Source organism: Dipodomys ordii, unplaced genomic scaffold, assembly GCF_000151885.1.
Source record: "Dipodomys ordii isolate 6190 unplaced genomic scaffold, Dord_2.0 Scaffold6, whole genome shotgun sequence".
Taxonomy (NCBI): domain Eukaryota; kingdom Metazoa; phylum Chordata; class Mammalia; order Rodentia; family Heteromyidae; genus Dipodomys; species Dipodomys ordii.
Window position 1 is genome coordinate 14,879,143 of NW_012267222.1, and position 27,280 is coordinate 14,906,422.

The window sequence follows — 27,280 nt, forward strand, 5'->3', positions numbered from 1 at the left end:
TGACTCTCAGCAGGGTGGGTGCCAGGCTGGGGGAGGCGGCGGCGGGCTGGGCGTCTCTGCCACCGCGGGCCTCAGCGCCCGCTCGGAATCCCAATTGAGCTATTTTTAATGTGCTTCAATTTTCATTTTCTTTTATTGGAAAACACAGATGGTGACTTGCTGCCCCCTCTCACACTAAGCGAGGCACCGGCAGGGAAGGAGACGCATGGCAGACACATGCGCGGCCCTCCTGTCGCTGGAATCTGGAGCCAGCCACCAGGCTCTGCCACCACCCCAGGCCTGCCTCAGTTTCCCCTTCTGTAAAAGGGCCTAGTTGAGGCAGACTTGAAAGCCCTCAGTAGTGTGCAGACTCTGAACTGTCCCTGGGAAGAGTCTCCATCAGCACATGCGCAGAAGTGAGTCATCTGGGAAAAGGCTAAGGAGAGAGACTCCCAGGGCAGGGAGGCCCCAGGGGAGGGAGACCCCAGGGGAGGGACAGGGAGGGGACTCAACACTTCTAGTCACACTTGGAGGCTCCGTGGAGCAAGTGCTCTGATCAGGAGCCAGCTGTTGGCAGGCTCAGGCTCTGGGAAGTCACTCCTGTTGTCTTTACATAATTCCCATCCAGAGGCTCTGTGAAGTTCTTTCACTTTAAAAGCAGGAAGAGGCTTAAGACAACCTGGACCTGGCATGTGACTCCAGTGCCAGCGTGCCAGCATAGCAAGTGCAAGGCTTTGCGCTCAGAGCCCCGTGTCAACAACAAAAACTCAAAACCAGTAGCCACCACTAACTTGGGGGGATTACAGAAAGTCAGATGGCAGGGCAGAGTATCCACCTCTCCTCCATCATCCTTCTGCTCCTTCAGGACCATGGCCAACACGATGGTGGATGCTTTCTAGTCTTGGATTTGGCTTCCCACAATTCACCCCATTTTTATAAACCCTGTTGGATGATGGCATGGGTAGCAGCCACATGTGGCTCACAGTCAACTTTAACACTTCAAAAGCACCAGTCCCCCTACAATACCAAAAACATCAGCGGCAGGGTGTAGGCTGGCGATGGTGCCCAGCGTTGCTTATCCAGTCAGCCAGGACAGCCCACAGACCGGCTCTGGCCATGCACTCTGGGGATGGCTGACATCTGGCTCCACTTGGTGGAGCTGTGTGACCTAGATTGAGTACGTTCACCTCTCTGAACTGCAGTTTTCTCATCTGGAAAAATGAGCACTACTTTATTCAGGTGGTGGAGAGGATGGGATTGCAAGACCAAATCGGATTTATACCCATGCAAGATAGAGCTGCCTCCTAAGGCTGTCAAAATAACTGCCAAGGCCGCCACCGTAACTGTCCTGAGCTCCCTTTCCTGGTTCTGGCAGGACAGTGGACAGCAGCAAGGAGGAGTCAGTTGGTTTGGCCTCTCTGAGTCCCACATCCCTGGGTTATGTCTCCTCTCTTAGACATGACACCTGCTTCTTTCTCAAAAGGAGGGGTCATCACCAGATACCAATGGCTCACATCTATAATCCTAGCTACTTAGGAAGCTAATCTTAGGATTGAGGTTCAAAGCTGGAACCCCCCCCCCCGAAAAAAAAGTCCGAGACATGCTTGTTGTCAATTAACCAGCAAAAGGCAGGACTAGAGGCATGGCTCAAGTGGTTGAGTGCCAGCCATGAGTAGAAAAAGCTGAGTGAAAGAATAAGGTCCTGAGTTCAAGTCCTGATACAAGCATACACATACACAGACAAAAACCAAGAAGAGTGTCACAGAACACATTGGGGGTGAATTCCCTGGCTGAGAGCCCCCGTGAGTATGGACTTGGCCGTGGGCTGAGCCTCCTTAACCACAGCAGTAACTGACGCAGACACAGGGCTTCACAGTTTGCATAGTGCTTCCCTTCCTGCCCCGCATGGCTTCCATCTGTCCTGGGACACCGGGCCTGTGAGTGCGCACAGAGAGCAGGTGAGCTCTCTGTCCCTGTTTTACAGAGGAGGATACCATGGTATACAAGACCAAGGACTTGCTCAAGGCTCACAGTGACCAGCCTGACTCTAAATACTCTTTGAGATGCCGTGCAGCAGGTAAAAACGCCAGCCAGGAAAGGAGCACATGCAAAGGCCCTGAAGAATGAGTACTCACTATGAACTCTGGTGTGTTCATTACTCAACTGGTGAACTCAGTGAACTCTCTCATCTACCTATCCATCCATCCAAATTCTACACACCACCCATCTATCCATCTCTCCATCCATCAATCCATCCATCCACCTATCCATTGATCCATCTGCTACCTATCTATCCATCCACCACTCATCTACCTGTAATCTATCTACCACCCATCTACCCACTACTGGCTCATCATCCATGCATCCATCCACCATATATCCACCTATCCAGTTACCACCCACTCATCTGTCCATACATTATTCAGTCACCTCCCTCCCCTCTACCACCTATCATCCATCTACCCATCACCCACTCATTTGTCCATCCTTACTTACCCACCCATCCATCCATCTATGACTCCGATGTCACCCATCCAATCGTTATTCATCCATATATTTATCTCACATCCATCTACCATTATCCATCCATCCTCCACTACCAATCTACCCACCATCCATCTATCCATGCATACCTATCATCCATCCACTCACCACCCACTCATCTATTCATCCACCAATCTACCAGGCCATCCATCCATCCATCCATCCATCCATCCATCCACCAGTAACCCTCCTGAATCAGCTGCCCTCACTTCATTGGGACCAGGCCCTGTGCTGAAGGATGAAGGTAACCAACTCACCTTCACAAACTATAAAAGATTAAGTAATGTGCCTCAGAAATGAGTCTAGAGTGGGGCACTGGTGGCTCGTGCCTGTCATCCTAGCTACTCAGGAGGCTGAAATCTGAGGATTACAGTTCAAAACCAGCCCGGGCAGGAAAGTCTGTGAGACTCTCATCTCCAATTAACCACCAGAAAAACAGTGGAGCTGTGGGTCAAAAAAGCTCAGGGACAGCACCCTGGCCCTGAGTCTAAGTTCCCAATAAAAAAGAAAGAAAAAGAAATGGGTCTAGCTTTCCCCTTGTCCTACCATGTCACTGAAGGGGAAACTGAGACCCTGAGAGTGAGATAAAGAGAGAGGGTGAAACAGACCACACTGAGTCCTGTAATGGAGGCGGAAGGATCAGGGGTGAGAAACGGTACTGACGTGTGACTTCACCCAACTTCTCAAGTCCCATGGTAGCCAGCATCCCACCCTGGCTACAGGGCAAGCTGTCTGGGGGCCCTGCTATGTGGGTATCCTTGGAGTCCATGCCAATGGCTGCCTGCTCCACTGGGTCCCAGGCAGCAGTGGACCTGGACCCAAGGATGGCCTCCTGGGCCCACCCAGCCAGTCCCTGGTGTGCTCCTCCTGATTGACTACACTCGCCCTGGACATCAGAAGGGTGCTCTCAAGCTCTTAGGCATTCTCCTAAGAGAGAGCTGTGGCCCGGGATCATGGCTTGGAAGGGAGGGGAGGGGATAACAGTGTGAGGTTTGGGGTTCCATCAACACCCAGCACCACAAATTAAGAAGTTTACGCCAAGCGAGCACCACCTCATCAGATGTCACTAGGCTACCACGGCACAGATGAGGAATCTCTGTGCTCAGGGTCTTCTGCAGGTCAGCCAGAGATGTGGAGTCCCACCTGTCGGCTCCCTCCCCTCGCCTCGCCTCCCCTCCTTTTCAACATCACTCCTTACCACCACTCTGAAATATTTTTTTCAGTTCTTAAGTAGAAAACTATGCCTATTTTAAGACGGTGAGATAACACAGAGGGGTTAAAGTGAAAAGCCAAAGCTCTCTCCCCAGGGGCAGCACAATTAGGTAGCACTCAGACATTTTGCCGCACATTGCATGAATTTAATAGAGGCATAAATGTCTATTTACGCTTTTGAAACTCACAAGTAAGACTCATGCTCCAACTCTGAAAATCATACCGTTTGAAACCTGCTTTCCGATCGCCCACATCTTCTGAAGTTCCAGAGTGTCCATCTAAGGTTCTGTGTGTGGTTCTACTCTACTCACCGCTGGGGTGAGGAGGAACCGGGGCCCGCATGGGTGTCTACACAGGGCCTGGCTTTCAGGAGCTGCGCGTTCAAGGCTCCAGGTTGGCTGGGTCCCAGGGTAGAATCAGGGTCAGCGTGGCTGTGGGCTGGAGAACATCCTGCGGGCCTCCCTCTCCCAGCAGGCCTCTCTCACACGCCACCACCCCCGCCACGTCCCACCACACCTCATAAATCTGCGGGCGGCCAGGTCTGCTCTTGCAGCATGGCCCGTCCATCATCCCCCAGAGGTGCCCACATAGAGACTCATGTGAGCTGAAGGGCATGGGGCTGGGGTAGGCCCTGAGCTCTGAGTCCCCTGGACCTGACCAGGTCCCGGGTCCCTGTGGCTGGAGGCTCCCACACCCCTCCCAGGGGACCTCTCCAGGCCAGCCGCCCAGCTGGGCTTCCTGCCGCCCATCCATCCCGAAACCACAGCCGCACAGACCGTCCCCAACACCCCTTTTATCATGTCACTCCCTGCCTGTGGCCTGCCAGGGGCTCCCCCGGGCCTGTGGGAGAGCACACACTTCTCCTGAATTCCTGAGCCAGCCCATCGCCTCCCACCCCCAGGCTTGTCTCCGTGGATTTGACGCCCGCCTCCCCCACTCTGCCCAAGTCCCTGCAGTGAACCTCAGTGGGCCCAGGCAGGATGTGGCTGCACACCATAGGTGTGGCCCTGGGTCCACCTGCGGAAAGACCCGGACCTCCAGACAGTGAGCACTGGGTGAGGGGAACTAGGTAAGACTGAGAGAGTGAGGGGAGCGGGAACTCAGAACCTGCTTCCTCGTGCCTGGCACCGTCAGTACAGCCCCGGAGAAGAGTGCACAGACCAGGCACCGTGGGTGCATGAATCCACACGTTTCATTCTTTTTTTTTTTCTGGTTCTGGAGCTTGCACTCTGGGCCTAGGCACTGTCCTTGAGCCTTTCTGTGCTCAACGCTAATGCTCTACCACTACAGCCACAGCACCACTTCTGTTTTTTTCTGTTTATATGGTGCTGAGGAATCGAACCCAGGGCTTCATGCATGCCGGGCAAGCACTCTACCGCTGAGCTACCTTCCCAAGCTTCATTTTTGAGACACCCTTTCCCAGGGCACTGAATCAGCCCCGTTTCACATGTGAGGAAACTGTCACAGAGCAGCGCCTTCATTGTCCAAGGTCACGTGGCCATTTGGGGCAGAGCAAGGAGCTGAACCCAGTGCCTCCAGGCTCCCTGCTCTGAGAAGCCTCCCCGAGGTTTAGTGACAGGAGAATGCTGTCACCCATGGCCCTGCATCACACCTCTGGCCCACTATGAGGGCACTGGGCCGAGGAGAGAACAGAGGGATGAATAAACGGGCCCTAGAATCGGGGTATTCCCTGCTCTGGTATCTACCTAAAAAAAATATATATATATATATGTATATATATATATATATATATACATATATATATATATATTCTGTCAATCATGGGGCCTGAACTCTGGGCACTGTCCCTCAGCTCTTCAGCTCAAGGCTAGTGCTCTACCACTTGAGCCACAGCGCTACTTCTGGCTTTTTCTGCTTATGTGGTGCTGAGGAATCAAGACCAGGGCCTCAAGCATGCATGGCAAGCGCTCTACCACTGAGCCACCTTCCCAGCCCCTAAGAACATAGTCTTACCATTTTAAAAACTGAGCAGAAATGAATTGGGGACAGGAAGATAGGCACGTGCAAAGAACAGGTGAGTTTTCTCAAGTTCGCTGCCTTGGACAAATCCCTCCCTGTTCCTGACCCCATTTCTTACAGGGACACCTGTGGGAGGGTTGAACAGTAGCATGCCCTCCATCAAAGGATGATAGAAAAGAAGGCCATTCCCCTCTTCTAGCTTTCCTGGATCCCCAGGTTCCTGGAGGAGAACATCTCCACTGGGGTAACCGAGACCTTGACCCACAACCTCCCCCAAACCGTGGGCTTGCCTTAACAAACAGAGAGCAGCAGGGCGTGACGGGAGCTGCCCCCAGCTCCAGCGCCTCACCTGGCCTCTCAACCGCTCTCCTCACCTGCAGGCCCCTCTCGTCCACCCTGCACACAGCAAACAGGACCGGGTCCCTGGGAGCAACCCGGACAAGGTCCCCACATTCCCTCAGTAGTTCTGTGTCACAGCACATAACTACCTCTGCCTGCCTCCTGGGGTCCCCTGGCCCCTAAATTCTCCTTTCCACGGCAGTCCACCAGAGAGCAGATGTACCAAGCTAGAGCAGGATCGCACACCCTCACCCAGTCTGCTGGGCACAGCCAACCTTCTGCTTGTGCCAAGATACTGGAGCTTACATACCACCAGCGGGCAAGGACACGGCCTTCCCTTCTATTTAAGAGTCCTTTCCAGAAGTGTTAGAACGGTCTGAACTAACACTGCCAACTTGGCAGGGCACAGGTGGCTCACGCCTGTAATCCTAGCTATTCAAGAGGCAGAGATCTGAAGACCACAGTTTAAAATTCAGCATAACATCAGAAAGGAAGAGCTGTGGTTCAAGAAATAGTGTGCAAGCCTTGAGCTAAAAAGCTCATGGAGAGTGTGAGGGCCTGTGTTCAAGCCCTGATACAAAAGTACCCATACAAAAACAAAAGTGATACAAAATTGCCAACGGGGAAGCACAGGGCAAAATTCCTCAGAGTCCCTTTGGGTCTTAACTCTGGTTTGGGGAAATTTCCTGGAATCTCTCTGTTGTCTGGATAGAGGTGCTTTCTGGCCATGGGTCTCTCTCCTGGGATGTCACAGTGGGTCTAATGTCTCTGGGGACCCTGTAGGAGCTCCTGCAATCCTGGGTATACAGGACTCTCTGGCCCAGGATTGCGGAGTCTGGACAGCTCAGGGGCTCAGCGCCAACTTAGTGCTAATGACTTAGGTTGATGTCCTGGGAGCCAGGGTCAGGAGCAGGCTCTGAGTCTTTCCTCGTCCCCCAGTCCCTGCGCTGGAGGTGGAGATTTCGGAAAGGCCCCCGCTCCCCACATCTGGAGCTCGTTACGCCGCCAAAAGGCTGGAGAGGCGGAGGATATAAATGGGTCCGGCAAGGGTTTAGATAAATAGCGGGATGATGGATCCGTACCAGGTTATTGAGGGGAAGGGAAAGGATGTTCCAGGAAGATCCTTAACCTTGTCAAGATCCCCAACACACTGTCCCCGGGGGGTGCGAAGAGGGGGGAGCGTCTGCTCGACAGCCCCATCTCCTGCCTCTCCCACACATGCACAGTCTGAGCACAGCCCAAGGCGGAGGCAGCCCCGCCCAGGACGCACAGCCGCAGCCCAGTCCTCTGCCTGGGGTGCCCTGGCCTCCTCTTGATGCGGCTCTGGGAAGCCTTCCCTGGCCACCCAGGCCGGAAAGCGGCCTGCGCTCCTTTGCCAGACCATGGGAGCGTCTCACTTGCATGTTTGCCAGGACCACTCGACTGGGCCAGGAGAGCCCAGTGGAGGCCTGGACATAGTAATTATGTGACAACAAGAACAGCCATCATTTGTCAAGTGTCCACCATGGGCCAGGAAATGTGCCAAGCACTGCGCAGGCACTGACTCATGCGACCCACACCACAACCTGGTAAGGCATTCCTGTAGTACAGACAAAGAGCCTGAAGTGTAGAGAGGCAATGCAGCATGCTGGGGGGGTCACTCAGCCAGGAGGTGGGGAGCCCAGCTCTGACACTGGGGCTCACACTCTTTCCTCCACATCATGGTACGTCACCCACTACTGGGTACTGGATGGAGGAATGAATGGGAAATAACCTAACCTAGATGCAACCTGGCCAGGCCCTTCTCAGAGGCTTCCGAATAATGTGGAACCTGGTCTGGCCTCAAGCTCTCAGTCTCCCTGCCTTAGCCTCCTGAGGGCTGTGCTTACAGGTGGGTACCACCACACCCAGCTCACAGGGTTATTTCAACAAGTGCCACGCGGTGATTTTTCTACGCCCACAAGGCGCCAGTGGCTCACGTCTGTCACCCTGGCTTCGTGGGAGACTGAGAACCGGGGAATTGTGGTTTGAAGCCAAGTGAGGACAGAAAAGTTCATGAGACTCCTTCTCAACCTGTAGCTGGGAATGGTGGCACGGGCTGGTCATCTCAGGTAGCTGAGAAGCTAAGATTAGGATGTGCAAGGTTCCAGATCAGCCAGGGGAGAAAAGTCCATGAGACTCCCTCTCAATAGCAGAAGCTGGAGATGGAGCCAGTCCCTGGTCATTCCATCTACAACAGGAAGAATAAAGGAGGAGGCTTGGAGTCCAGGCACAGACATACCCAGGCAGGAATCAGTACCCTACCTCAAAAACAAACAGTGCAAAAAAAACCCCACAACCCCAAAACACCTCACTGGAGTTCGGCATGGTGGCGGGCTCCTATAATCTCAGCTTCTCTAAAGCTGAGACCTTCCAGGTCCAGGCTGGGCAAACAACAGCAAAGAAGTTATTAAAAAATAATAATGAGTTCAAGTCCCACCACTGACAAGAAATAAATAAAACTTTACAAAATAAAAAAAGAAGATACACAGCAACGCCTGTAGCGGCCACTGGACAGTTTACAGAACACTCGTGAAGCCTCACGGTAGGGTTGGACTTGACAGAGGAGGAAACGGAGGCTAGGAGAAAAATGAGCCAGCCAAGGCCACTGGGAACCAGTGAGCCACAGGGTCACCGTCCATGTGTGTGTGCAGGGGGGAGACGGGACTGGCCTCCGGTAGAATCCCTGGTTGACAGCAGCTCCCTCCACGTGGGGTCCCCCATCTCTATGAGGGGTCAGTGACCCTAACTCATTCTCCACGTCCCAGGCCTCGCCGACCAGCAGGGCCTCCATGATGCCGGGTGGCCCCGAGGCACCTCCAAGAGGAGCGGGGCAGTGACGTCACTCGCCTTGCCCTGAGTGGGCGTCCTCCTGTGGGTGCATCTGCAGAGTCAGGGCCAGGTATCCTGACTAAGGCCAGGAGGTGGTGTGAGGCGGAACCAGGCCTAAGACCATGGAAGCTTCTAGAAGGGCAGTGAGGACAGAGCTCTTGGCTGGAACTATAATGGCACCAGTGGAAACAAGGAGGAGATGCAGGAGGGTAGTCAGCTCAGCAGAGGCCTGATGCTGCCTGGGCCTAATGCTTCCCTGTGCCAGGAGTGGAGATGAACAGGGGGGCTGTTAGGTATGGCGTTGGGTATGGGACTCCCCTGGGGCAGGTGAGCACCCCTCCTTGCTCCTGCAAGACACAGGGTCAGCCCCAAGTTCAGGAAGCAAACAGCACAGGAGGAGAGGCAGGTGAGAACTCCCCCCTGTCCTGGTGGCTCACAGGTTCTGGCTGGGTGACCTTTGGCTGATCCGGCGCCCCCTCTGAGCACAATTAAATGAAGGGCTTGACTGACCAGTGTTCCTCAAACTTCAGTGGTTCTGGAACTACTGCTAGGCCTCCAGTCATATCCATGTTGTAATTTGAGCTCTGACTTTTAAGCTGACTAATCTATTTTTACTGAAATAAATTCATCAGGAAAGGGAAAATCAGGTTAGCACCATCCCTTGAAGTAGTTCAGCGCCGTAACTACAATTGGAGGCGGTTTGGGGAACTGCAAAAGGCCACAGGGGAGCTGTGGCTCAAGAGGTGGAGTGCCAGCTTAGAATGGAAAAGTTCAGGGACAGTGGCCAGTCCCTGAGTTCAAGCTCCAGGACCAGCACATACAAGCACATGTGCACGCACGCGCACGTGTGCACACACACATACACACACACATACACACTCACTCAGAGCGCATTTAAGAACACCATGCACCAGGCACCAGGAAAGGAAGGTCCATAGCAGGGTCTAAGACTGAGCCATGCTTTCCCAGAGGTTCAAGGCTGTAGGAGTTGGCAGAAAGCAGTCCCATGAGTAAAGGGCAGGTGAGGAGGGGTGGGGCTGGGGACTTCTTGGCTGTGGCCCCCACCCCCCAGGTGAACACAGCACGTTTGAAGTCAGGCCTGGTGACCTAGGCCTCCACCCAGGAAGAAGCCAGAACAAATCCAGGATGGCACAGATGCAGGAGGGACGAGCCACTGCCTGGCCCCAATCTAAACTGCCTAGGTCTTTCTTTGCATGCTCCCTGGGTAGAACTGTTCTGAGAACTACCGCAGAAGGATTCTGGATTTTGAATTCCGTGGCTGACACTCTTGAGCTGTGTGACCTTGGGTGGTGGCAGCTCGCTCTGTTCCTCCTGAGCTCCATAAAGATAAAGCTGCCTGTCTCCTGGGCGGCGGAGGGGTCAGCCGAAAGGCAGTGCTGGGTAAGGGTTTTGTACTGCTCTGGGGGCAGAGCAAGCCCTCCACAAAGCAGGCTTTTGTGAATAAATCCGACACTGGAGGGGAAGAGCCTCTGTCAGACTCTGGGCAGTACTGCAGGAATCCACCCATATTCTCAACCTGCCCTGCCCTCCAGGCCTTCCGGGTGTTCCAGGAGAGTGCAGAGCAGCTCAGCTCTTCCCTGCGTCCCTCCCCACTACTCCCCTGGCAGGACGTGGGACCTATGGGCGGTCTTGCTGAACTTATGCATGAATGGGTGCTCGAATGAATGAATGAATGCACGTATGGTGAATGAATACAAGATAAATGGATGCATATATTGACATGAGAATAACAGGGAATAACAGCCTTCCTTTCTCTACCCAGGGCCTCATATCTTCCCTTCCCTCCCCCTCCCCCCCCCCACTGGGGCTTGAACTCAGGGCCAGGGGACTCTTCCTTAGCTTTTCTACTCAAGGCTGGTGCTCTACCACTTAAGCCACTGTTCTACTTCAGCTTTTGGGGGACTAATTGGAAATAAGAATGGCATTTCCTACCTGGGCTGACTTCTGTTTATAGAGACCAGGACAAACATCTCCCCTGGGTCAAAGCTGACATCTTGCTCACACAAAACCAAGAAGCACCTCTGTCATTACCACAGAAACGACCACTTTTGCTTGAACCCCTTGATTCACTCTGGGTTTCTCCCAGGATCCCAAGGGGGCCCAGGCCTGCTCAACAGTGTAAGTGTTGGGAGAAGGAGGTGCAGAGGAGAAATGCACATTCCAGCCCCCAACTTCTTTTCCCGGGCACCAGATGGTACCCAGCAAAGCCATGAGGCACAAAGGAAGGATGGCCCTGAGCTTTCAGACAAGAGGTCCTATGAGGTAGGCAGCCTGCTCTGTTGGATGTCATAGTTTCTTCTATTTCTACAGGGAACGAGAGGAAACTCTATAATTTAAATATAGAGTCAGGAAATACTAACCAAATTTATGTAAAAAGAGCACCCAGACAGCCGGGTTGAGGTAAGGGGAAAAGAAATCTTCCCTGAACCTAATCAAGAAACAACGTTTGAGCTTCCTGGCAGCCAAGATGAGAAGGGAAGACGTTGAGGTGGGAAGGTAAGAGGGCTTCTTAGGCACCAGACGAGAACAGCTTTGTGTGTGGAAACACGTTGGTAACCTGGTAAAACAGATAAGATTACTTACTCAGTTTTGCAGACGGCCATGCTGAGTCAAGAGGATTAAATAATTTGCTTAAGTGGCGAGTCAGGATTTGAATTAGGAAATTTTGGTCTTTAAGCCACTATGCTGCTCTGTGGGGCTGTTTACATGTGGTTTTTCCATGGGCTTTGTGCAATCTGCCAGGTGGGTATTATTGTCTTCCTGGGCCAAATGACATCATGAGGTATGCAGAGGTGAGAAGACTAGCCAGAATTTACACAGCAGGGGGCATCCCAGCCCATTGTCCTCCCCCTCCTGCCGGCTGGCTCTGCTCCAGGAGCCATGATTTGAACCCACTGGAGTCCTCCCACTTACCCCTGTACACACACACACACACAGGAACACACACGCATGCACAGGTTCCAGTCCCCCACCCCTCCCCTAGAAGGAAGTGAGCCAGTCCTGGCAGGTGTTAAGGCAGGTCACGGCTGGTCCCCTAAATGGCAGAGCCCCACAGAGGGCCAGTCTGCTCCCCAGAGGCTGCCCCCACTGGCAGGGCTCCTGGATGACTGGTAGTCTGGCAATGGCAACTCACCCACCACCAAAGTGACATGAGTGGTCCCCTCCATGCCAGCCCTGTCCAGCTAGGCACTGATGCCTGGGATAAATGCACCCTGTGTGTGGTGTCCAGAGCTCAGTTTGGTCACCTAGAATCGCCAGACCTTGACTGGAGTCTGGCCTTGGGCAAAACAATTCTCCACCCAGACCAAGGTCAAGGATTGCACGGCCTAACTGGGTGTGAGCCCACTATTTTGGCCCAGAGGAAGGCTTCAGGAGTTTCCACCATGATTAACCTGGTCTGGCGGGGTCTGGGGTCAGGGCCCTGCCTTGCTCAAGCCCCAGCCCAGGGAACAGGAGACCAGGTGCTTCCCTTCCCATCCACCTTGGTTTCTGGTTCCAAGCAACTAAGTAAGGCAGAAACTTGAGTTTAAATCCCAGTCTTGCCTCTCTAACTTGCTGTGTGATCTGAGGCCAGTCCATTCCCCTCTCCATTTTCCCTTGTACAAAAATGAGGGACTGAGGGGCTCGGCCCATCTGTCCTGGTGTTATGGCCTGGCTGCAAAAGACCCCCTTGGGGAGAGGCAGAGTGGGTTCCCAGCCTTCCAGAAGCAAAGGATCGGGGCTGGGGAGTGGAGGGTGTTAGCTGGGGGTCACACAGGTCAGAAGATCGCATGGCCGTGACTCCCACACACAGATCCTGGTTGGGTCCCAGCTCCCAGCCTCTCTCCAGGCAGGAAGGGCTTAGAGAGGGCACTGAGGGCCTTCCTAGCTGCTCACGTCACCCCCGGCCCCAGGCTAAAGCCCTGCCCCTGGAGGGCCACAGTGGGCGGGGAAGCCAATCATGGAGTGCTGGTTTCATCACCCCGGTGCCCCTGCAGAAAGCCCAGCGCCCCAGGACTCAGCTGAAGGCCTCTCTCCCTCGGGCTCAGTCCCAGCCTAGCTGCAGACTCCTTGGAATGAATCACCAGAAATGCTCACTCCTGCTGGGCCTTCGCCTAGGCCCCAGCCCTGCTTGGGCACCCTCCTATCCCTTTGAACCAGGGCAGCTCCCTCTGGTCCTTTAGGCCACTTCCTCCTGGAAGCCTTCCCTGGCCTGTGAGGGCTAGTGTCCGCTCTACACTTGGCCCCTGGCCCCTAGCCCAGCACCAGCCTAGAGTAAGTGCTTGGTTGCTTGGTCAGTCATGATGGTGTTTATATTAAAGCAGAGCCAGGCACTACGTGAGGCTTTTCTTACCAAGAAACTGTGGGGGAAACTGAGGCTCAGAGAAGCACTGGACCTCCGCTGGCCTTACAGGGCATAACTGTGGGAGGTTGGGCGGGGCGGGGGGGGTGTCAGTAGCCTGTTGGGGTACAGGAGGGAGTCACCAGCCCTGACTGATGTGGCCATTGCTAGCAAATGCAGCCCAGGCCTCCATGGGGCTGGGTTTTGACAGGGTGAATGGGTGTAGCTCATTCCTGTGGTGTCAGAATAAGAGTGGTCAAGGAGCCCTGGGCTAACTTGGCAGCTATAAACCTCTCTGCCCAGAGAGCAGGGATCCAAGCCCTGGGGCCTGGCAGTCTGGTGGGGAGGTGGGGGCTGGAACTCTGGGTGGAGCTCTGACTCCCTTCTGCTGCCATTTTCACTATGCTCTTTGTTTGTTTGTTTGGTGCCAGTTCTGAGGCTTGAACTCAGGGCCTGGGCACTGTTCCTGAGCTTTTTTACTCAAGGCTAGGGCTCTACCACTTGAGGTACAGCTCCACTTGTAGTTTTTGGGTGATTAATTGAAGATCAGAGGGGTGTGAGCCACTGGCACCTGCCCCTACCCTGAACTCAGCTGCTTGTCTCTTAGTCCTGCATTCACCTGATGCCCCCAAAGGGACATGTACGCAGGCATGCACACATGCAGGCCGGTGGGCTTGGCCTGCTGGTGAGGACCCAGGCGGTGGCGGGGAAGGCATTCCTGTTCTCCACCCGAGCTTTCCCATCAAGTCATCATCACATTCCAAATCTGCCAGGACATGGAGCCTAGGGGACTGCAGACTGCTACTCAGCAAGCGCCTTCTATGTGCCTAGAGGTGTGCTCCATCCCAGTGCGGAGGCCCACCCAGCACTGCAGGGGTCTGCAAGACCCTTATCTCCGGAGGGGAGACAGAAGGGCTAGGGATTTAGATAAGAGGGAGACGGGGCGGGGCTCGGGCTGGGGGAGGGCAGCCGGGATGGAGGGGAGGGAAGGCAGCAGGCCTGCAGTGGCTCCAGGGAGGCGAGGCCTGAGGTAATAACTCAGGGGGAGAATGTGAAGTGGAGGGGTCAGGTGAGGGAGACAGGTCCCAGCGACATTCAGGTGGCTTCGAGGACGGGCAATTCCAAAGCCGGCACTGCCTTCAACTGTGGGAAGTGGAGCCAGAGTGGCTGGCACACATGTGCCAGAGGGTAGGGGGTGGTGGTGGTGGTGCTGGGCACCGAGCAGAGGTAGGTAGAGGGGGTAGAGGTAGGTGGAGGGGTGCAGGATGTGGGAGAGGCTGGGCCTCTGGGATAGGCTGGTCCCCTTGGGGATGGCTCAGCCCCCCCCACCCCAGTGCCTGCCCAGGGGCCATGTGGAGAATGCTGCATATAGCCAGGTGTGGGTGGCTCACATCTTCATCCTAGCTACTGAGAAGGCTGAGATCTAAGGATCCAAGTTCAAAGTGAGCCTGAGCAAGAAAACTCTATGGGATTCTTTGTCTCCAATTAACCACCAAAAAGTTGAAAATGAAGCTATGGTTTCAAGTAGTAGGGTGCTAACCCTGAGCTAAAAAGCTCAGAGACAGCAGCTCAGCCGAGGCCCTAAGATCAAGCCCCAGGACCAGGAAAAAAAAAGACACTGTACCCCACTTCGCAAATGAAAACATGAAGCTGAGGCCACCCACACTGTATGTGGGGGGGGGTGCGTGCGGTGGACATGCTGTGAAGACAGGAGAGGGCAGCCTGGGGGGGCGGAGCTCAGGGGAGGGGGCACAAGCTAGCCAAGGAGGGGGAAAGGGGGAAGCCATTGTCCCAGGTGACATTTCGATGCAGCTGCCTTCAAGTCACAACTCCAGAGAGCCACAGTATGGCCTACTTCCTCTGAGGCTGTCCCCAATCAGGGGGCCCTAAGTCTGACATCTTAAGGACTTTGGGGCACAGTGGCCATGGTGGGTACACTGACCCTTCACGGACTGAGCCCCTATGGGCAGGAGGAAGAACTGTTCCACCGGATATGCGAGCAGTAACCTTGCTTGAAAGGGGGAAAAATACACTGGACCGAGCATAACATTCACTTCCCCCTAAAAAGAATGACTTCGACTTCAAGGGTTAGCGACATGACCCAGCAGGACAGGGCCCGGCCTCCCATGGCAAAAGATCTTGGGGTCACTGGGGACCTCAAACTGAGTACAGGAAACACTCCAATGCTGAGGGGAGTCGCTTGGGCCTGAAGCTTCAAAAACAGGGTGTGTTTAAATAATCCCTGGCCAGGCCCCCGGGCCTCAGCGCCCTGCTTCTCCAAGGATTTATTTTGTGAAAATGTCTCTCTCAACAAGTAAGTTATCCTACCCTGAGCCGAAGAGGGAATTTGTCTCTGTGTTCAAAACCGCAAACCTCCGGCAGCCCTTCCCAGCCAGGCAGGACATTCTGCAACGTCAGGTTATGAATCACTCAGCAAATCGGAGACAGAGCCGTGTCCAGGCAGGGCAGACGTGTGTGTGTGTGTGTGTGTGTATGTGTGTGTGTGTGTGCGCACACACGCATGCAGGCGTATGAAGGTATAGGGCACTCATTTCTCCCCTGCCACTCAGGGCAGCTCTGCCCAGCTCCCTGACTCTGACTCCCCTAAGGGTGCCTTCCTGGATACCAGCAGGCCCAGTCTGGTAGTTATGTCCTTCACACAGAGGAAAGCATGTAGCCTCTAGAGAACCTGGTCAGCTATATCCTCTTCTACTCTTTTCAGACACACAAGGAGGGCACTGAAGGATGAGTAGGAGTTTGCCAGGTTAGAAAGTGAAAGGCATTCATTCTATACAGCCTCTGGGGCCTGAATGCAGGTCTGAGGGAATGTAAGAGTTCAGACCAGAAGCTAAAACCTCAACCAACCCCACCACAGGCCTGTTCAGAGCCCAGAGCAGCCTGCTCATTGTCCAGCCAATCCTCAGCCTACCAGACTCCGGACGCCAGACCCTGCAGGACCCTGTCACCACATTTAGGAACTCCCTCTCCCTTCAAAACTCGCTTCAAACCCCACCTTCCCAAACCCCTGCCGCTGAGCCCTAGCACACAGTAGGTGCTCAATGAACCACTGTTAAATGCAAGAAGTGAATGAGCCACTGAAAAGGGCCATAATAGCATTCACACTGCATAAACAGTTGCTGACTGGGTGAATGAATGAATGAATGAATGATGGAATGGATGGGCTGACATGGGTAGTGCGGTCCCTGAAGAGGGTAGATACCGAGCCCACACACAGATGGTGGCCCCGGCTTTGCCCCTCACTGCTGCTGGGTGGCCCCTTTGCTCCCATGAGCCTCAGTAAGGGGCGAAGGTAATCCACCGTGAAAGCGAGGAAGGAAGCTACAGGAGCCAGGTGGAGCCAGCACGGCCAGCCCCTTGCAGGCGCATGCACATAGAACGGGGATGGTTACTCTGTCCTGTGTGACGGTTTGGGGACTGAGAACACTCAGGGTCTCCTGGCTTCCCAAAGGCCATGGGCACAGACACAGGACAAAGAGGCGGCCGGGGTAGTGAAGGTGAGACTGGACTCCCAAAGCACCTACACACACGTATCCCCAAAGAGGCTGCTGGGCCACGTGGCCTCAAGCCTGCGTCTGGCCCCAAAGCACAGCTTTCCCTCTGAGTGCAATGGGTGTAGTAGGTCCCTGCCCTGGGCAGGACCGGGGCTCCGGGCCCCCGGCAGAGGGCGGCTGCCGGAGCCTCGGCCTGCACATCTGAGCAGGCTGCGCTTTTACGATCATTTCCTCCCACTCCCACGGTCGGCTGGGGTGTCACACTGAGTTGTAAAAGCTGCTAGCAGAGCGGAGGAAGTTATTTTTAGGGGCAGGCAGTGTATTCATTCATCCTTCATTCATAAAACACACACACGGGAACCTGCCGGGAACAGGCCCGGTGCTAAGAGCTGGGATCCAGGGATGGCGGAGATGAGAACATCTTCACCCTCTGGCCCGGCAGAGGCGGCCTGTGTGGACAAATTTAGCCGCACGCCAGTGTCATAAGGCCAACTATAAACGATCTGTGGAGAGCCAGGAACGGTGGGTGTCTGATACCTCCAGTCCTAGCCACTTGGGAGGCAGAGATCAAAAAGATCCTAATTCGGGCTGGGAAGGTGGCTCAGTGGTAGAGCGCTTGCCTTGCAAGCCTGAGGCCCTGGGTTCGATTCCTCAGTACCACATAAGCAAAAAGAAAAAAGCCGGAAGTGGCGCTGTGGCTCAAGTGGTAGAGCTCTAGCCTTGAGCTGAAGAGCTGAGGGACAGCGCCCAGGCCCAGAGTTCAGGCCCCACGACCAGACCCCCAAAAAAAAAAAAGATCCTAATTCAAGGCCAGCCTGGGCCAACAGTGAGACCCCATCTCAAGCAAGAGCCACGCACGGTGGCGCGATCCTCTCATCCCAGCTGCATAGGTGATAGGAGAGGACTGCAGCTAAGGGTAGACCCAGGCAGAAACCACAAGGCAGTGTCCCCAAAGCAAAAAGAACCAGGGGATTGTCTCAAGTGGTAGAGCACCTGGGGAGCCAGCCCTGGGTCAATAAATAAATACAACAAAGACCAGGGAAGATGAAGGCAGGCACAGCCCTGGGTCTCTAAGGCTGGAAGGTCCATTCCCTGAGGCCGGGTGGCCACAGCCACTTCCCAGCCTCCTGGGAAGAAAGATGCCTCTCTAGCAAGCAAACCCCAGCCCACGCTGGGCCTGGGGTCTCCATGGCCCCTGTCACAGTGTGGCACTGAGTCCTGTCCTGTAGGTCCAGCCTGCCCAGGACCCCTGCCACGGTACAGAGCTCACCAGCACCCACACACCCTAACGGTGACCTGGGCCCCAGATGCCTCCTCAGCCCCAGGATCACCGTGACTAAGGACAGCTAAACAGAGCCAGGCCCTGCAAAGGGGTGGGGTGGGGGGAAGAGGAGGGTGGTCTCTGCCCAGTCTCCAGAAGTACTTGGGAGATGAGCTCAAGGGGAGGCGCTGTGTGCCTCCAGACCCACCCTGGGCTTCACTGCCCACACCAGCCAGGTGCCAGTTCCAGCCCCTTCACCAGCTCAGACCAGAGCCTCCACGCACTTTTTTGCTCCTTCTCTGCTCCCCTCAGCATCAACAAGGAGAACTCTGGTTGGCTTTATCTCTGCTTGGTTTTGCTTTCGGTGCTGGGGACCTTGTGCAGGTAAAGCATCTGCTCTAATGGCTCGCCCCACTCCAACTCTCTTTACCAAGCAAGCATTCCTGCAAGCACGCCTGTCTCTGTACCATGCAATCACTTCCTTTTACTGACAGGGAACTGAAGCTCAGAGAGGGAAAGTAGCCTGCCCGCCCAAAGTCACACAGCATCTAAGTAGCTGAGCCATGATTTGAACCCACTAGAGTCCTTCCACTTAGCCCTGTACACACACACACACACACACACACACACACACACAAAACTTGTGAGGCTGCTCTGCTCTTGAGGGACAGAGAGAGTCCAGAGCCCCCTAGCAACACCATTAAGCCAGCCGGTGTGACAGGACGACAAACCACAGCAATTTAGGACAAATGAGTCTAGACCGCAGATCAGACACAATGAGGAGAGGGGCTCAGGCTAAGAGGGAGAGGAGGCGCCTGCTGGGGATCCCCAGGGGGCTTGAACCCCTCTGCAGCTCTCCCTGCTCGCAGGCCCCAGGGTAACGGGCATCGCTTTCTCAAGGAAGAAACTAAAGAGGGCCCTGGATGCCCTAGAAGACATGGTCTGAAAACAGAGGGAGGGGGCGGGGCACAGGGTCCTGGGGGGGGGGGCGCCCTCTGGGCCTCGGTCTCTCCCTCGCTGGGTGCTCAGGCGGAATGCAGGCATCCAGCCTGGCCCTGGACCAAACAGCCGCCGGATATACCCATGCCAGCTTTGGGGGTCCTCTGAAATGGCACCACAAAGAGTGTGTGTGTTTGTATGTGTGTGTGTGTTTGTATGTGTCTCCAGCTTTCTGGGAGCTCCTTAAAGCAATTCATGTCCTCAAAGAACCAATACACATAGCAAAGGAACCTTTCCACTCTCTCGGGGTGGACGTGCCTCAGTTTCTCCTCCACCTGGAGTTTGGGAAGCCCTGCCTGGTTTGTAAGGAGGCTGAGAGGCTCAGTGGAGAGCACTTGGAAGACTGGGGGGACAGGGAATGCATCGCACAAGCCAGGCAGCCAGGGCCCGGCACAGCCCCAAAGGTTCTCTTTCTCCCAAGGCCTGAGTGCCAGAGCCCCTGCCCCACTCTAGCAGCCGCTGCGTGGGGGGCCTCCCCACCCTGGAGCCCCCAGGGCGGGAGGCCTGCTGGCTGTGATCCTGGTTTTAGAGGCCAGGAGGCCAAGAGACTAGAGTCCTGGGATCAATGCCTGACTTAGCCCATAACAGACCACCCTCGCTTGATGCAGGAAGCGTGAACACCAGCTTCAGCATCAGAAGGCTGTAGGTTCAAACCCCAGTTCTGCCATTTATGGGCTGCACATCCTTGGGAAATTTACTGAACTTCTCAGAGATTCAGTTTTCCTTTCTGTGTGTGTGTGTCTGTGTGTGTGTGTGTGTGCACATGCGTGTGAGTTAGCTTGATCTCTGGGCCTCACACTCTTGCTACCACATAAGCCATAGCTCCATTTCTGACTTTTTGGTAGCTACTTGGAGATAAGAGTCTCACAGATTTCCTGCCCAGGCTGGCTTTGAACTGCAAACTTCAGATCTCAACCTCCTGGGTAGCTAGGATTACAGGCGTGAGCTACTAGCATGAGGTCTTTTTTGGCACAATACTAGGCCTGGGTGCCATCCCTTGGCATTTGCACTCAAGGCTAGCATTCTATCCCTTGAGCCACAATTCTACTTCTAGCTTTTTTTTCTGTGTTTAACTGGAGATAAGAGTCTCATAGACTTTCCTGCCTAGTCTGGCTCAGAACCTGAATCTCAGATCCCTGTCTCCTGAGAAGCTAGACTACAGGTATGAACCACCAGTGCTGGGCCCTTTGTACATGCTTTCAAGACAGGATCTTGCTGCCCTTGAATTCACAATCCTTCTCTAGCCTCATTAGTGCTGGGATTACCGGTATAGGTCACCATTCCCGGCAGAGCCTTGCACACACCAGACAAGGGTTCTAACACGGAGCCACATCCCCAGCCCTTCAGTTTTCCTGTCTCTTAATCAGGGATGAAATCCCACCCCCTTTCCCACAGCACAAACTCCACAAGCCAATGCAGCTAGCCATGAACAAGGCTGCAAGCACATTCACTCACAGTGCGTGTCAGATCTGTAAAGTCCACAGGATAATACCAAACACTTTCCAACACAAACACCATATTTTAAACAGAATGTTTTTGGCCATTCTTGTCACGACTCCTTGCAGTCATCTGCCTTCTCTGGGTCTTGGTCTTCTGGTCTGGAAACACAGGCAGAAGAGTTGGAATGGGGTTGGGAGGTAGAGGAGTACCCAGAGAACTGGGACTGTCTGGAGCTGAGGCTCAGGACACCCACTTGAGTCCCTTTGCTTCTCCGACCTCCAGTCTCTGCATCTGTGCCATGGGTGCACTCTACCCTGCATTCCAAGTGCTCAAGCTCTGCCCAGCGTATGGGGAAGGCTGGGCCAGAGCTGGAATGCACTGGTTGGTCAGGCAATAGCTTAGCCTTCCCACCACTGATGGGGCCCAGGACAGCAACTGAGAGCCAGCAGGCCTGGGCCCAGAAGGACCATATGCCTCCAGAAGGTTCCTCAAGGAACCAGCTTTGGGGTCCTCCGAAATGGCACACAAAGGTGGTGTGTGTGTGTGTCTCTCTGTGTGTGTCTGTGTGTGTGTGTGTGTGTGTGTGTGTGTGTGTGTGTGTCCAGCTTTCTGGGGGCTCTTTAAAGCAATTCATATCCTCATGGGGAGGCGGCTCGATTGCAAACTGGAAAATGGGAGAGGAGGTCTGCAAAACATTTACCTGCTGTTCGACAAATGGGAACTCTCTAAGAGTGAACTGGAAAGGCAGGGTTTTTTTTGTTTGTTTTGCCAGTCCTGGGGCTTGAACTCAGGGTCTGGGCACTGTCCCTGAGCTTCTTTTGCTCAAGGCTAGCATTCTACTATTTGAACCACAGCACCACTTCTGGATTTTTCTGCTTATGTGGTCCTGAGGAATTGAACCCAGGGTTTCATGCATGCAAGGCAAACATCCTACCACTAAGCTACATTCCCAGCCCCAAAAGGCAGTTTTTAAAATTGAATTATGTGTGCATGTGTGTTCATGTGTTTACATGCATATTTCTCTGTTTTTGTTTTTGGTTTTTGGTGGTGGGGCTTGAACTCTGGGCCTGGGCACTGTCCCTCAGCTCTTGAGCTCAAGGCTAGCGCTTTACCACTTGAACCACAGCACCTCTTCTGATTTTCTGGTGGTTAACTGGAGATAAGAGTCTCATGGACTTTCCTGCCCAGGCTGGCTTTGAACCGAGATCCTCAGATCTCAGCCTCCTGAGGATTACAGGCGTGAGCCCACCAGCGCCCGGCTCTCCGTATTTGTGTTTGTATGTATATGTGTATATGCATTTGTGTGGATCTGTGTGTATGCGTATTTGTGTTTGCATGGATGTGTTGCAGTATCTGTGGGCGCATGTTTCTTTGTGCATGCGTACATGTGTTTGTGTATGTGTTTATGCATTTATATGTGTTTGTATGTCGGTGTTTGTTTTCATATGTTCGCATGCATGTGCTTCTGCGTATGCATGTTTCTGTGTACACACATTTCTGTTTCTATCTGCATGTGTTTCCATGTGTGTGCATGCGTGTGCACACACTGAGAGGCGTGGTATGAAATGAGGTCATACTGAAATGGACTATTTTTATTCCAACAAGGCATTTTAAAAATACTCTTAATTATATGAAGATGGGGAAAGGGTTTCTCACAAATTAGAAAGCACTGCGGCCTCTGGCCCCCAGCCCCACCCCCAGCCCCACCCCAGCCCCACCCCCAGCCCCACCCCAGCCCCACCCCCGAGCCCTCACCTTGCCTTTCCCAGGCCCCTGCAGCTCTAGGCGCCACCCAGGGAGGCTGTGGGCCCACACAGCTGGGCAGAAGGAGCCAGGCCTGGCCAAGCCCCACCCGCTGAGTCCTTCCAAGCCCGTTCTCATTTCATCCGGAGGCCCTAGGAGGCAGACTGGCTTCTCCCCATTGCTCTGTGAAGAGTGTGGGCACTGGGCCCCACAGCTCAGAGAGGGGGTGCTGGCTGTCTCCGGTCACACAGCCTGCAGCCTTCGGTTGGGCCTTGGTGCCCAGTCCCTTCCCCAGCAGTGTCCTGACCCTGGGAGCAGAGGCTGCCAAAGCTCTGAGAGTCCAGAGAGCCCAGGTACCCACAGCTGTAGGCCTGCTGGATGCTGGATATGGGGACAGATGGAGGCAAGGCTAGGTGGAGACACCCCAGTGCTGGTGCCTGGGCTTTGCCCTATGAGCAGTAGTCATTAACTGAGCATTTACTATAAGCCACACTTTGTAGACAGGGAAAAGGGGCCATGAGAAGTGAAGGCCCTGGACAGCCACATTTGGCTCCAGCTGTGGCCTGGGGACACTGACCAGCCGCAGGGCTACCGAGCCCAGAGGGCAGCTGTCCTCAGGAAGGGGGTGGGGGGGGACTTGTGCAAAGTCTCTGTGAGTGTGGATGGGGAGGCGAGGGCTGGGCCAGGTCCCCCCCGCCTTCCACCCCATGGCCCCCACCCCCACCCCAGGACAGTCCAGCACGTGCCAGAGCCACCAAGGCAGCTGCCAGAACGCCAAATTGTCAGTAAATTATTAATTTATGTTACAACCCAGAAGACAAATGCTTCCACGCCACAAATGCCAACGGAGCAGCCTGGGTGGGCGGGAGGGTGGGTGGGGGGACAGGCCAGGGTGAGACGTGAACGTGAGCCGCCCCCCCCCCCCCCCCCCCCCCCCCCCCCCCCCCCCCGCAGAACTGGGAACTGCTGACAAGTTCCCGCACACACAGCCAGCCCAGGCCCCTGTGGGCCCTGGAGGCTCCTCCCGCTCCCTTGCTCCACCCTGAGCCTGTCCCCTCGCTGGGGTCACAGTGGCATGTTCTTGGGGTTTTTTTTTGGCTGGTTCTTGGGGCTTTGTGCTGTCCTACACTCTTTGCCTTTTGTTAATTTTCACACAGGGTCTGGTATTTATGTCCGAGGCCAGCCTGGACCTCAGGAAGACACCACCAAGCTGGCTTTTTACTGACTGAGAGGAACATCTCAGGAATGCTTTGTCTGGGCCGGCCTCTAACCATGATCCTCCCAATCTCCGCCTCCTAAGTAGCCAGGATTACAGGTGTGAGCCCTGAGTAGGGCCGGGGCCGAGCTGCACTTCCTGAACAAGGGTGAGATCCTGGCCACTTCTTGAAGTCCCCCATTGCTAACATCTCATCCTGTCTGGGGCCCATCCCTCCTGCAACCTTGCACTTCCCTGCCACAGGGCCTTTGCCTGGCATACCCTCTACTGTATTTACCAGGCTACCTCCCTCCCTCCCTCTCCCAAGCCCCCTTCCCAGAGGCCTCCATCCCCTTCCTCTCCTGAAGTTTTCCTCCTGCCTGCCTACCCTTCACCTATTCAACGGACACTTGTCATTGGTCTTGCCCTACAGCAAGGGTAATCGCCCCACTCACAAGCACACAGCCCAGCAAGAGGGGCCGAGTGCTCCCATCTGGGTGCCAGGGAGAGGTAGAGGAAAGGCCATAGAGCGGGGTGTCCGCAGAGTCTGAGTTACGAGCTGTGTGTCCCCGCTAGGCACCAGGCCCTCCTCCATCACCCAGGAGGACAACAACACACCCAAGGGGAGGCCTCCCCCAGAGGGCCTGGCCCCGCTCCCAGGGGGCCTGCACAGCTAGGGCGCCCGGAGCCTCCTCCGCTCCCACCCCCCTGCCCGGGGCCTGGCCCTGCGCCAGTCCCTGCAGCCTTCCATTCCAGTCTGTTCAATTAAAGCGAGGTGACGGGTGTCACCGCACTCTGCCAACTGTCACACAGAAGGACCAACAGGAGCGGGCCCTCCTCTCGCTGAGCAGAGAACTCTGCCTACGCCCATTCGTCTAACCAGGCCATATTAACTAAGCACCCTAGGGCCAGGTCTCTGCCAGACCTGGAGAAATCTAGTGACTAAGCCCTTCAACCACATCTCCTGTCTTTGTGGAGTTTGTGGGATGGTGGGAGGGAGAGGAAGCTGTTCAGAGAAACGTATCGACTATTTTTAAAGTATGGCTTTGACAAGTGCTGCACAAGATCGGCTCATGGAGCTATCTCAGGCTCCCTAAAAATGTGGAGCGAGGAGGTGCCAGCTGCATAGTTAGTAAGCAGCATTGACGCTGCTGAGGCCAGCCAGTGCAAAGGCCCTGTGGTGGGAGAGGTCTAGAGAACAGCAAACACACAGAGCCTTAGGGTTCAGAGAAAGGTAGGTCATTATCTCCATAGCCATCAGGGAAGAGAAGCAGTTGAGAGAAATAAGAGTGAGCTCAAAAATCCCAACACAGGTCTGTGGGTCCCTGGGTCGGTCCCAGTGTGGCTGTGGTGGGAGAATCTCTGGCTCAAGTCTCCCAATTTGGCAAACTTAAAGCCAAAGGTCATTTCCTCTCAGAATCTCAGGTGAGAATGCCCACTGCCCTCAGGGATGAGGGTTCTGAAGCTGTCTGGTGCCCGCCGGCTGAGGCTGCCCCGGTGGCTGAGGTCCGCCAGAAACACGGCTGTCACAGAGAATTAAAATGGATCCAGAATCTCAAGCACCTCGGTGCGGCTCCCATGCCATCCTAGCCGGGAGGCAGAACTCTGAGTGAGCAGGTTATCAGGATGTGAAATTTCTGGAATCAACACAGCTGTGTTTGTTTCTCTGCACATGCAGCAGACAGCACGGCAGCGGGGCCCGCCACATGTGGCTGCGGCCTCCACCGTGGGACAGCTGCCTCTGAGGAGCCCAGGAGGGGTCCCCTCCTGAGGACACCGGTGCCACTGCATCACCCAGGCAAATCACCCGGAGGCCAACTCAGGGCCCTGGACCATAGGAGGGGCTGGGGACAGGCAAGCCTCTCCCCCAGAGCTGGGCCAGGCCTGATGGATTGGCCAGGACAGCTGGCCTTAGCGTTGTCAGCTGTGGGCAGATCCCCCCCAGTGTGAGAATCCACGTGCGAGCAACGGTCAAGGCCAGCCCTGGAGCTTTCCAGATGGGAGAAATGAAGTCCCAGGAGGGGAATGGGGAGAAAAGGGACAGCAATGCCAGTATCCAGATGTGCTCTGTGTCAGGCCCCGGGACAGGCCGTAGTCGGTACAGCTCCACAGCAGCCAGCCAGCATGGTCACAGGAGCTGGGTCCCTGCCCAGTGCTCTCATCCAGGAGCTGCCACCATGCCCGGTCCCAGGCCATTTCCTTTCCCAAGGTGGGGGGGGGGGGGAATCACCCCATCTGCCTCCACTCTTCCTGAGGATTCAGTGCATACTGTTTGTGAAGCCAGAAGTCCAAGAATGGCGGGAGCTCCTTGCTCACACGCTCATCCACGCACTCATCCATTCACTCACTCACCAACTCACTCACTGATGCATCCACTCACTCATCCAAGCTCTCATTCATCCACTTACTCACCAACTCATTCACTCACCAACTCTTCCATTCACTCAATCACCCACTCATCCACTCATTCACCCACTCATCCACTCTCTCACCCACTCATCCTTTCATTCACTGACCTACCCACTCACTCATTCATTCATCCCCTCATTCACTCACTCATCCACTCTGTCACCCACTCATTCACTCATTCGCCCACTCATCCATCCACTCACCACCTCATCTATCCACTCACTCACTATCTCATCCCTCACTTATTTATTCGCTCAAACGCTAATTTACTCACTCATCCACTCACTCAGTAGCTGTTTACAGGACACCTGTCACATCTTAGCACTCTACTGCTAGACACTTGCAAATAAAAGAAACTAATATTCTCAGCTGTGTGTTGCCCAGGCTAGAATTGAACTCCCTATCCTTCTGCCCCAGTTTCTGGAGTGCTGGGATTACAGAAGAGTACCACAATGTCCAGCAAAGCTTACTTTTTCATGGGGCTTGAACTCTGGGTTTGGGCGCTGTCCCTCAGCTCAAGGCGAGTGCTCTACTGCTTGAGCCACAGCGGCACTTCCGGTTTTCTGGTGGTTTATTGGAGATAAGAGTCTCACAGACTTCCCTGCCTAGGCTGGCTTTGAACCGCAATCCGCAGATCTCAGCCTCCTGAGTATCTAGGATGACAGGCGTGAGCCACTGGTGCCCAGCACATTTCTTTTTTCTTTTGTCAGTTATGGGGCTTGAACTCAGGGCCTGGGTGCTATCTTTGAGATTCTTTTACTCAAAGGCTATCGAAAACAATTTGAGCCACAGCTCTGCTTCTGGTTTCTGCCTGTTAATTGAAGATAAGAGTCTCATGGATTTTTCTGCCCAGGCTGGCTTTAAATCATGATCCCCAGATCTCAGTCTCCTGAGTAGCTAGGATTACAGGCGTGAGCCACCAGCACCCAGCAAAGCTTACATTCTTACAGGGAGGGAGAAGATGGCTAAACAAGGGTCTGTTTTGTTATTACTATTACATCTACTTTACAGTATAGTACACTGAGGCCTCAAGTGGTGAACTAATTTTAAAAATACCCATCATTTGCTTTCCTCCCACACTCTCAAAAGGGACTGATATGAAAGACTGTGCTAAGTTTCTACAAGTAGAAAAAGGAGCCACAAGCCCTGTACAGGTCTATGTTCCTTGGAAAGTCTTGGAGGCCCCTGCTTCCAGCTTTGTGTGATATCTCTGGGCCTCAGTCAATTGCCCACATGCCCAGCTTTGGCACTGCACACTCTGGGATGGCTCCTGGGTGCAGGTTGGCTAGTCTGCTCTCCGTGTGAGAGCCACGCCCTGGCCAGGTGCCTGGAACCTTTCCCTGGCGTCAAGGAATGATGTGGGCAGAGAAGGTCAGGATTCTGGGGAGCTGCTGGGAGCTGCAGCCACCCACCCTGACATGCTCCCTGGCTGAGGAGGAGGCTGCACCCAGGCCTGGCTTTACAGAGGCCTGTGC